General features: G+C 36.4%; 1 pseudogene; it reads left to right on the plus strand.

The window, feature by feature from the left end:
* The first annotated feature begins 235 nt into the window (after nucleotides 1-235).
* Nucleotides 236-11,506, plus strand: part of LOC103609100 — a 27,160-nt pseudogene continuing 15,889 nt past the window's right edge.

The raw sequence follows: 11,506 nt of genomic DNA on the forward strand, positions 1-11,506 counted from the left end.
ACTGAATTGTATTTGCCTCTATTTCAGACAGTCTCACAATCAACCTTTGCTTACAAAAAAGCCACGAAAATTTTATTAATCTTTTTGTCAAATATAGTTAATACAAAATTATAGCAAAAAAAGGAACCTGGACTTTAGTAGCACAGCTGGAACAAGCCGCTGTGGCAGTGGCAGGAGAAGAGATTTAATCTAGTTGATTTTCTGTGGTTGTTAGTTGTTTGCTAGTCTCATGGTGATGGAAACTGCACATTTTTTCCAAAGGGACAGAGAAGCTGCTGGAGGTTTGGTTCTCCCAGCAGCAACCTGATGCAAACCAAGGATCTGGGGATCTTCACACTATCCCACGATCTGAATTGGATGTACTTTTTAAGGATGTGCAATGTTCAATCATAAGTGTGACAAAAACTGACAGGCAGGAGGCTTATGCACTCAGTGAGAGTAGCATGTTTATCCTAAAAGACATTTTATTTTGAAGACATGTGGTACCAACCTCTTGCTGAAAGTGCTCGTTCCCCTGTTGAAGCTTGCTAGGGATTATGGTGGGTTTGACTCAATTATAAGCTTCTTTTATTCTTGTATTTCATGAAACCTTTTCATCAAGGGTACCCACACCAGAATATCCAGGAAGAAGTAGAGTTTCTTAAAGCAGTTTTCCCAAATGGAGCAGCATATTGAATGGGATGTATGAATTTGGACTGTTGGTACTTGTATACTCTGGATTTCTTGGAGAGAAAGCCAGATCAAATCCTGGAAATTCTGATGAGTGAGCTTGACTGAACAGTTATGGACTAGTTTTACAAGAAAGATGATGTTACTACAAAGGATGTAACTTGTGAGAGTGGAATTCATGACCTGATACCAGGTTCTGTCATTGACATCACACTGTTCAATCCTTGTGGGTATTCAGTGAATGGAATGAAATCTGATTGAACTTATTGGACTATTCATATCACTCCAAAGCCAGAATTTTTTTATGTTAGCTTTGAAACAAACTTAAGTCTGACCTCCTGTGATGGATGACCTGATCAGGAAAGTTGTGGAATCTTCGAGCCAGGAAGATTTGTGACCACCTTGTTTGTTAATCAGAGTTCTAAATGTCGCACAGTGCTTTCTTTGCCCCAGAAGATTGAAGGTTTTAAACATCTTGATTGCCAGAGCGCTATGTTCAATGATTACAATTTTGTTTTTTTACCTGTTTTGCTAAGAAGCAGCAGCAGCAGCAGCAGCAGAGTTTATGAAGAAAAATGAAGAAAAATGAAGAAAAAACTCAAAAAGAACACACATAGAAGGTCGTGGCTGCTTTTTAGATACTGAAACTGGGGTCCGTGCTTTCCATAACCACCATCTTGTAGCTGCAGAAAGCCCTAGATGTAATAATAGTGTAATCATTTTGAATTGTATGCATAATTATATCAAGGAGTTAGAAATCTTGCATGAATGCTTTCTTCTGTGTTTAGGTATTCTATTCCACTCTTGCTGTGAAACTGAAGTGCATGCAGAAAAAGCTTTTACTACATGAAACTTTACAACACTTGTGAAAGCAATTCAATTTGGTTTATGCACAGTGTAATATTTCTCCAGGTATCATCCAAAATCCCCACAGACAAGGCTTTTGTCCTCATTGGGTGCTGGCCTTAGCCTAATTGTGTGGGACTGTTTTATTAAATTGCTGCCAGAATTTTGCATCCAGTTACCTCCACTTTCCAGAACATAATCTCTAGTAATGTTATTGAAAACAATTTCTACTTCATACTAATGTTGTTTTGCAATAGCAATTAAAATTTTCTTCCACAAGTCAAGTCCTCTTAAGAAAATGATTCTAGTTAATCATTTTGTGTATTTTTTTAAACATTATTGCTCCCTGCATTTGTAGTCCTTTAATTGGTTTCTTCCTTCACCGTGGTGTCTTCCTCTTGACCCCCCGAATAAAACAATACACTGTTACACTATGGGTTTATATACTAGTCTTATACTGAAGGCAGAGTAGAAGGCGGGTGGTCCCTGGGCTTAAATTTCTTTTAAGGACATGGGAATTTGGCCTCTTTTTTATTGGCATGAGCTCTTTTGGAAGATGTGACAAAAATAAATTTCTCCAGTGTTAATTAGCAGGGAAGATACACAGAGACTTGAAGATTGAGATTAGGATGTTCTGGCAGAACTATGTGGAAACCATATGCTATTCTGTGCTCCTTAGTAAATGAGATTAGCTTCTAAGGAGAACCATGCCTTTACTAGCTTGCTAAGTAGTATAAAGGGATTTTTATTATAAATTGATTAACAGGGAGATTTAGCATAAAGATTTTAATTCATTCGGTAAGTCAATTCAGCTTGGATCATTCACCTTATCTTACTTAGCAGCCATTTTCACTAATTTCCTTTAATACTATATTGTAAACTTTGGCTCAAAGGAGAATCATTGTTTTTTCCATTGTGTGAGTTTGTGATACATGTGAGTGCTCTGACTCCATCTGTTGCTCTAACTATGGAATTCACAGGATCAAATGAACGACTGCACAGGATGAGAACTGTCCAAATTATAAAGATATACACCAAGAAGCAGAATATATGAATGAATAAATAAAACATAACATACAAAAAAAAAGATTCAACTTCTAAAAAGTAAAAAAAAAGAGAAAAACTCACAAATATTTGTTTAATTTTCTAGTAGTAACCGTACTCAAGCAACTTGCTGGGAGAATGATCTTTCAAACTCCTAACAGGCTGGTCTGTACATATTTTAAGTCTTACAAAATAAGGGAAAAGGCAGAGGAAGACAGTTATGGAAATGAACCAAAAACTCTAATGGCACAATTATGAAATATTTAGTGATGATGAAATAAAATACTTGGCTTTTTGTTTATTATTTTAGAATTATTTTCCAGTTTCTTAAAAATCAAGTTTATTCTGTTTTTCCAATAAGCATTGTTTGTACATTCCCTACCAGATTTTGTCAGTCTTTCTATGTCAGTTTCTCCTGTGTGTTTTTATAATGTCTATTATTTATGTCAAACCCCAATGCTATCTTCAGGTAGAAGGCCAAATTTGATAGTTTTATCTTTGAGGAACCTACCCTAGGTTGTTTTTATAAATGTTGTAACCTCAAGTGAATTAGCCTAAGTAAATTCAAGGTTAATTTTTTTAGGAGAACATTTCTTTAGTTCACTTTTAGTTTAACTGTCCAGTGTCAGAAGCAAGCGAGGCAAGGACAGGGATATTTGCTAATGCTGCTTTGGAAGTTGCTCTTTCTTTATGCAGCTCAATAGGAAAGATTTAACAAACAGCCCCAACATATTGGGAAACTTTAAAATTTAATTTCATAGTAGTTCTCCTAATTCTAACATATTTTCCTGCCCTTTGTCTCACAGCATGTTCCTTGGTTGGCCTAGTACAAAGTTACTCTTTTCATTCTCTTAATAGTAAAATGAGAAAATTGAATTATTCTCTTTTATGTATGAGCCAAAGCATAACCTGTGTCGAGCTTCGTGGGTAAAATAGGCAACAGGGACAGAGTGAAAGATGATTGATCAATATCCATATGCAGTGGGAAACTAAATGCTTTTTCTATAGATTATGATATTTGGAGATGACTCAGGACAAAATGAGTCTTGTAAGTGATTATGGTTTAAGTTATCAAGCTATAAGTTGAACTTCTATTCAGCTACTTGGTATAAGCAAATACCAACAGTCACATTTTATGTAGAAATATTTCACCTGACCTAAGTTCATATAAATATTTTTGGCAATTCTGAAAATACTTTGAAGTTACTAAGCTTATTCTATCCCTTTTGCTGGGAAAAGTGTCCACTTCCCCACCCCCATATCCTGCAAAAATATTTTCTTCACTTGCCAGGATCCTGAAATTAGAACATTAAGTATTTTAATCTTTGCTTATTTGTTGCTTAACTAAAATTTGAATAATGAAGGAATAATAACAAATGAAGCTTTGTTAGCTACTTATACATGAAAGTGAGTCTATCCCATTATTTCCCATGGCAGGTTTTGCTGAGGGGTGGAAGACTGGTTTGGTAGCAGAGGAAGTGTTTGGGGGATGTACTTGGAGGGGATATGTGGGGGACACACCTAAGGGAAGCCTAACAAAAGGAAGGGGAGCTCTGAAGACCACAAACAGTCCACTTGACAATCTGACCAGCCAGGCAACAATAGCCTGCCTGGCTTCTGTCGTGATACTTTTAAGTGATGGTAGATGTCTGAACAAGCTTGAAACCCTAAATTGCAATTATGATATGGTCCTCAAGAGCCACAGCTTGTCACACATTGTAACATAAATATTATTCTGTACACAAAGCTTTGAAAGCACACTGTATTTTCAGGTTACTTAAACATGTCCTATGGTACTAGCTTTTTGTCTGATGAGGGTACTTTACCAATGATAATATTTTGCTGGATGTAGGCAATGTATAAATGTAGTTACATATTCTGAATTTCCATATTTCTGTGTAAATTTAATTCTCAGTCTAAGCACTTTACACTTCATGATTACACTCAGGATTCAATCGGTCAGTTAGTTCAAACAAATGATTAGTTCAGTAATATATTATTTCAGTTTGGTTATTTTTATTTTGTTGCTTAAAAACAAACATAAACAAAATTAGCCAAAACAAAAACAAATTCCCAACCAAATCCTGAGCCTGCCAGTTAATTCTGTCAAAAAAGTTGAGGCATTGGAAAACAGATTATTGGCAACACCAATGTGAGTTCTTATGAACCTACCAAGAGTTGAAAGAACTTTATGATAATTCAACTTGATTTTAAGAATTAGTTTTTAAAATATATATTTACACATTTTCCCCTCTGTATTGGAAAATAACTTCTATAGTCATAGAACTTAAAAACTGAGATCAGCTTCTCGCTGAGTTGAGAGAAATTAGACAGAAATGTCATGATTGCAATTGACTAGGAAAAACTTAGAAAGGTTTGACTAAACTCTTTAGTGATCAAAGTTGAATTCACTGATTTAGTAGGTTCTCCCTCATTTATACTGATATCAGTTTTACTTCATGGACCAAATTACTGAAGCCACATGGCCACCCAGAAGAGAGAGGTGGAAGTGTGGGGGGGGGAGAGAGAGAGAGAGAGAGAGATGTGTGTATGTGCATGCACAGATATGCACACACACTTGGATCTCACTCTTGACAGGCTCTGCCTGGCTTCCCCATACCTGTCAGCTGAGGGTGGATAGAAGACCCACTGCTTCTGTCATGGGGGCAGAAGACTTTCTATGCCAATTCGCTCCAGAACTTGAGCCATTAGTTTTGGTTTGCAAGGAAATTTTGAAAGAAACAAGCTATGTTTCTTTGGTATTGTTAACAAAACAGTGTGTGTGGTGGTAGTTAGTTTGGGAGTGAGAGAAGTTGAAAATGACATGAATGTATGGGATAGTCCCTTACTCTCAGATTGTGCAATATTTGCTGAATAGGATCAGATATGTAACAAAAAAGCAAACACAGATAATCTTCAGATGCCTAAAGATATTTTAAAAGTAAAATTAGGGGGCCGGCCCGGTGGCGCACTCGGTTGAGTGCGGCACTTGGGAGCGCAGCGGCACTCCCGCCGAGGGTTCAGATCCCATATGGAGACTGGTCCGCTCACTGGCTGAGCGCGGTGCGAGCGCGACACCGAGGGTTGCGATCCCGTTACCGGTCACGAAAAAAGACAAAAAAAAAAGGAAAATTAGTTTTTGACTCTAGGATACTTGAGAGTCATGATTGCTTGCATATCCCAAGACTAATGTGTTTTAGCCATAAATAGATCAGCTTCCTGAAGCTATGACGAGACAATAGAACCAATACACACACACGCACACACACACACACAGACATATACACATAAGTTCTATGAGTTAGGTATTTAAAGTAAATACTAATTAAACAAAATCAAATGCATAGCTATTTTCTTGTTTAATTTGTTTTAGATTCCTATGAGCTGACATAGTAAAATCTGGCATCTTTTCAGCAAGTACCCTTTCAGAAAGATAATATTATTTATTAAAAATAATTTCACATGTTTTGTAGCTTTACTCAGCACAGGGAATTTGGGTTAAGGGTTTAATCTGTTGTCTGTTTTGAACTATTCAGAATATTAAAAATCCTTATTTTTCTTATGTAACCTATCTTAGTATTTAACTCTATACTAAAATAACTTCATAAGACTATTTAATTTTCTTGGGAAAACTGAGATATGTAGCAAAGATTTGGTCTTGATACCTTGGCACAAAGTATCCATAGTTACTACTATCATGTAATAAAGCATACTTTCAGAATCTGACAATGTACAGACTGGGGAAATTCCAAAATGATCTATTTAGAGATTGTTTCAGAGACTAGAAATGAATCCTTCCCTCTAACACCAATTATTCAGTGTTCTTACACACTAAATAAATAACTAAGTTGATCATTCTCAACCTTGGATTAAATTTGGAGAACTCTCATTTTTAAAAGAAAATCTAGCTTTTCATTAGCACATTTTAATGGACTTGCCCATGCTGAACAAATACACTTAAACCTAATAAACAATTAGTCACAATGAATTCCTCTGTACTGGGATAGGATTTTTATTGTTTAGTTTTGGTTTTTTATCAGCAGCTTTGTCTTGGGCTAGTTAGGGTCAAAGTTATGACATATGGCTTGGCCATAAGCCTGCACAGTCCTATAATTTTGATGCCATGTCTATGCAGAAGCAAAGAGCTCATTATTGTATTTACTTTTAGAATATGTACATATAATAATCAGGTTTGTGAAGGGCATAGTAAATCATTGGCTACTGATAGTTTTATTTTTTAATAAATAATAATTTATCATGATTAAATGGGATTAGGATGTTTTTGTTTTCATGGTTAAAGTGAAGAAAGGTAAACAAAAAGAATGATAAACAAAATAAATGTAACTTACAATTCCTTGAAGTTGTTAAGACAAGTGAACAGATATGATGAGGGGGTGTGGATAGAGGGAGGGGGGAAAGAAGAACAGGTAAAGGGACACAAAAAATCTACTACAATGTATATTGAGAAGTTAAAATAAAAAAAATTAAAAACAAAAAGAAGAAATTACAGTGACCAAAAAAAAAAAAAAGGTAACATAAACTTTAGTTATTCAAACAGCATTTAAAATATAATTTCAGGGCTGGCCAGTTAGCTAAGTTGGTTAGAATGTGGTACTGATAACACCAAGGTCAAGGGTTCAAATCTCCATACTGGCCAGCCACCAAAAAAAAAAAAAAAAAAAGTGTATATATATAATTTGGGGGGATTTTTTTAAAAACTAAAATAGCAGGTTAAATCAGTTATTTTTGTTATATTATAGATATTACAGAGAAAGTATTAATATTTGGTAGTGCATTAGTCCATTTCTGTTGCTTATAACAAAATATATGAAACTGGGTAATTCATAAGAAAGTGAATTCATAAGAAAGTTTACAGTTTCAGGGGCTGGGAAGTCCAAAGTCAAGGCAACACATCTAGTGAGAGTCTTTGGTGGAAGTTTTACAGCAATGTAGGGGTCTTACATGGAAGAAAATGGTGGAGCAGAAAAAGACTAAACTCATTCACTCTCCTTTTAAAGCCCTTGTAGAACTAGGGCTGGGACTGGAGCTCACAGACCTCTTGAGCCCATTCACAAACCCTTCATGTGCAGGTCTGCGAGCTAGGTAACTGGCAGAAAGGTACTTGGAGCCTTGGTTGAAGAAGGAATAGTCTTACTCAGCACACACACATCTAGCAGCTAGGCAGTACAAAGGAGAAACTCAGAAACTCAACTGCTACCAGCAAAGTCCAGTGAAAAACTGAGCAGCTGCCAGCAGAGTAAACATGCTCTATTTTTAGACAGGAACTCTGCTGGCCAGCTCTGCTTCACAAACTGAAGAACACACAATAGCAAGAAAACTAAAAAGATACATTGGTACACATGCACACTAACTCCACCCACACACGTGTTTACAAGAAATGTGCTGCTTGACCAGACCTGAGCCGAGGGAGCCTGACTAAATTATCCTATTTTCCCCACAGCCCTCCAAACCACACCCATGACCACCATTTTTAATCCACTCACTACTGCATGGTTCTACAATCCAATCACCTCTTCAATGCTCTTCTTTCCAATTACCATAAGAGGATTTCCCACCTTCAACAGTTACAGTGGGGATTACGTACTGGGGGGACATTCAGCCCAAGGCAGATAGCATTAAATGTATAAATCAAATCTTAGCCTTAAACAAAACTGTAAGGAAAATGACTTTGTGAGCACATGGCTTAATAAAAATGACAATAATTTTACATTTTCCTCAGAGCTTTGGAATAATAATCTAAATAATTTAGAATAATAACCTAAGAATAGAATAATCTTTACCTCAAATTCACCCTACTTCCATACCCATCACAAACATCAGCTGTTCCTCAGGCCATTCCTAATTCTTTCTACTTCATGTAATTTCCATCTTTGAAAGTCCATTGGCTATGTACTTAAAAGATGCTTTCATTAATTCTTTGTCAGTTACAAATGCTTTTCAGTTTTAAGCAACAGAGACTGTGACCGTGGCTTAAAAAAATAGGGTTTTATTCTTCTCACATGACACAAACTCTGAGAGGAGGAGGCTGATGACATTACATCAGCAGCTCGGTGCTGTCAGGGCCACATCACTATGACTCTCTTGCTCTTCCTCATTAGATCGCAACATGACTGCCGCAGCTCCAGGCGGCACTTCAGCATTCAGTGCTGGAAGAAGGGGAGGGGCAGCTGCTAGCCACACCTATTCCTTATATTGCAAGAGCAAACATTTCCCCAACACCTCCAGCAGACTTCTTACATTTCACTGGCCAAAACTGTGTCACACGGCCACCTCCAGCTATAAGGGATTTGGGGAAAGTGAGCCTTTAGCTTTTCTTTCTTGCTTCTATTTCAAAGGAGATGGATTATATTCTATGTTTTAGTCACCCGTGTAATCTATGTTGTCCTGATATATCTCCTACCTATAGAAATCACTCCACTATTATTTTTAATTTATTTATTCGTTTTTGGCAGCTGGCTGGTATGGGGATCTGACCCCTCGACCTTAGTATTATAAGGCAGCGCTCTAACCAACTGAGCTAACCAGCCAGCCCACTCCACTGTTATTTATTGAAGTAAATTACATTTGTATATAAGAACCATGTACTTTTCAAAAAGACTTTAACAAGACATGTATTTAGGGGACTGATTTCAAAAATAACAATTTACAAGTGGTCTGTCTTTTAGAATTATTTATACTTTGGGGGAGGTTGTTAATTCTGATGTATAAGAAAACAGAGAGCGAGATGGGGGAGGTTGGTTTTTACTTTTGTCAATAATATAATTTTGTATTCTTTAAACAACTGTTATGTTCTTTTCAAATTTTCAACAAAAATATCTTCCAACTTTTCCTTTTCCGAGCAAAGTCCCCATGTTATATATGTGTTAAATATAAATATAAGTGTTTAAGTGTCAAAATGATCATTGTTTTATGTTAAATAAAGACCTGGGAGAGCAATACTCATATGCTTCTATGTAGAGGGCCTTGTCAGACATAACCATTTCTCGAATCTATTATTGGCTCTGCCTTCTTTGGCTTTCTCTTAGCATTCTCCCTCTTTTCAGCAATGAAGACAGGTAGGTTTGTACCAGGTGTGAATTGGACCTTAGTGTGCTGTAGTAACAAGTGACCCTCAGAGACATGCCTGGAAGTGACTGAAGAACCAGGTACCCAAGCTTGGCGTGGACTTAAGCAGCAGAAGTGGAGGGGCCTTGGGCCTTGAGTGTGTCCCGTGGCTTCTCACGTGCTGGAAGAACTGAAAGAGATTCAGGGATTCCTGAAGACTCAGGTTTATTTCATTGAGTATGGATGATCCCTGGTGGTTCTGGGCCATCTGAGTCCTAGAAATGATCCATGTCCCTATGGCTAGTTATTGTCTAGACATAGCAAATCTTTGGATATTGGATATTGGCAAAAGATTTCTTTAGATTTTTCCGAGTCTGAATACAATGAATAGAGTTAAAGTCATACTGCCGTTGAACTTAATAGTAAGTCTAAGCGCCTAGAACATTATTTCTTTTTACCTAATAACCCTTTTGATGTAAATATTTCATTAATATTAAAAAAGATAACAAACCAGGCAAAGGCTTTAAAAGTTGTAATTACAGTGAAGCCATTTGGAACTGGGTAAAAATAATGACTACAAATGAGAGCTAGAAATACATTTTTAGTCCTTAAAATCTGTTAAGGTTTTAGAAAAGTATTAGGAGTAATTTGCCATGATTGAAAATACTTTCAAGTATGTGGATGAAAGCCACCTTGGTAAATATAAAAAAAGAGTTCTTCAGCTAATAATAGTAATTTGGCACTTTTATATGAGGACTTCAATGCGCATTAGTTACATTAAACATTCCAACAGGCAGCCTCTTTCCTAGATGACCAAATTGACAGGAACTGACTCATAAAAGTTCATAGAGTAAGTTACCAACATAATTTGAATTTTAATCTGTGACTTAGTCCCAGCCCAGGTAGCTACCTATGGTTATATACCTACAAGGTACACACTTATTAATTAATAAACACTTATTGAGTAGTAACTATGGACCAAGCACTGTAATACGTACTGAGTTTCTAAAGATGAATAAAACCTAGTTTCTACCTTCAAAAACCTCATAACCTGGCTATGTTTACCTAATCATCCTGCAGCTACCCACATGGTTAATTTTGGAAGGGGCTGCAGGCTCTTGAGTTTTACCCTAGCTCCAGCCTGAGAATTTGTCTTGAAATACCCTTGCTAAGTATGTTCTAGAACTAGACTTGCTTAGGTTACTTGTGTATCACAAAGTAAAAATACAAGCATGTGTGGATTTTTGGGTGACTATTTTGATGTGAATGTGTAGAAATGCCCTTTTAGAAGTTTTCACATATTCAATTATTAACAAAATGTGCTATCACCTCTATTTTAAAATTTATTTTCTTCTTTTAATTGAAATAATAAATGTTCCTCTGCTCTTGAGCCAGTTGGTTCCAAGCCAGTTGGTTCTTGCTACCTGGTAGGCTCCCCAGGTTGGCTTCCTCTCCTACATTTATTTTATGTTTATTTCTGACTTTGAAGATAAAAAGTTCTTAGAAAACTCCCTTTTCCTTTTCTGTGAGATAGGTAATCCAGTGATTGCCTGTTAACTTCCTTGTCTCCCAGACGCAGATTCCTTAATGTTAAACTGGAAGAGACTGCAGAAGTGGATACTTCTCAGCTTTCGTATTCCCTCAGACCCTAATTTGTTCCTAGGGATGCATTATTTCTCTTCAGTTTCCATCAACACTGGACATAAACTTCTGTAAAGAATTGAGTGTGACAGCTACCAACCGCAATACTGAGGTATTCTTATTGATCGTCAACTTTTCATATATGTTAATACTAGATTATACTCATTGTCCAATTAAAATGAATTTTATTTTTATTTTTATTTATTTTTATTTTTAATTTTTTTCCTTTTTGTCTTTTTTC

This window comes from Galeopterus variegatus, unplaced genomic scaffold (genome assembly GCF_000696425.1).
Source record: "Galeopterus variegatus unplaced genomic scaffold, G_variegatus-3.0.2 Scaffold158, whole genome shotgun sequence".
Taxonomy (NCBI): domain Eukaryota; kingdom Metazoa; phylum Chordata; class Mammalia; order Dermoptera; family Cynocephalidae; genus Galeopterus; species Galeopterus variegatus.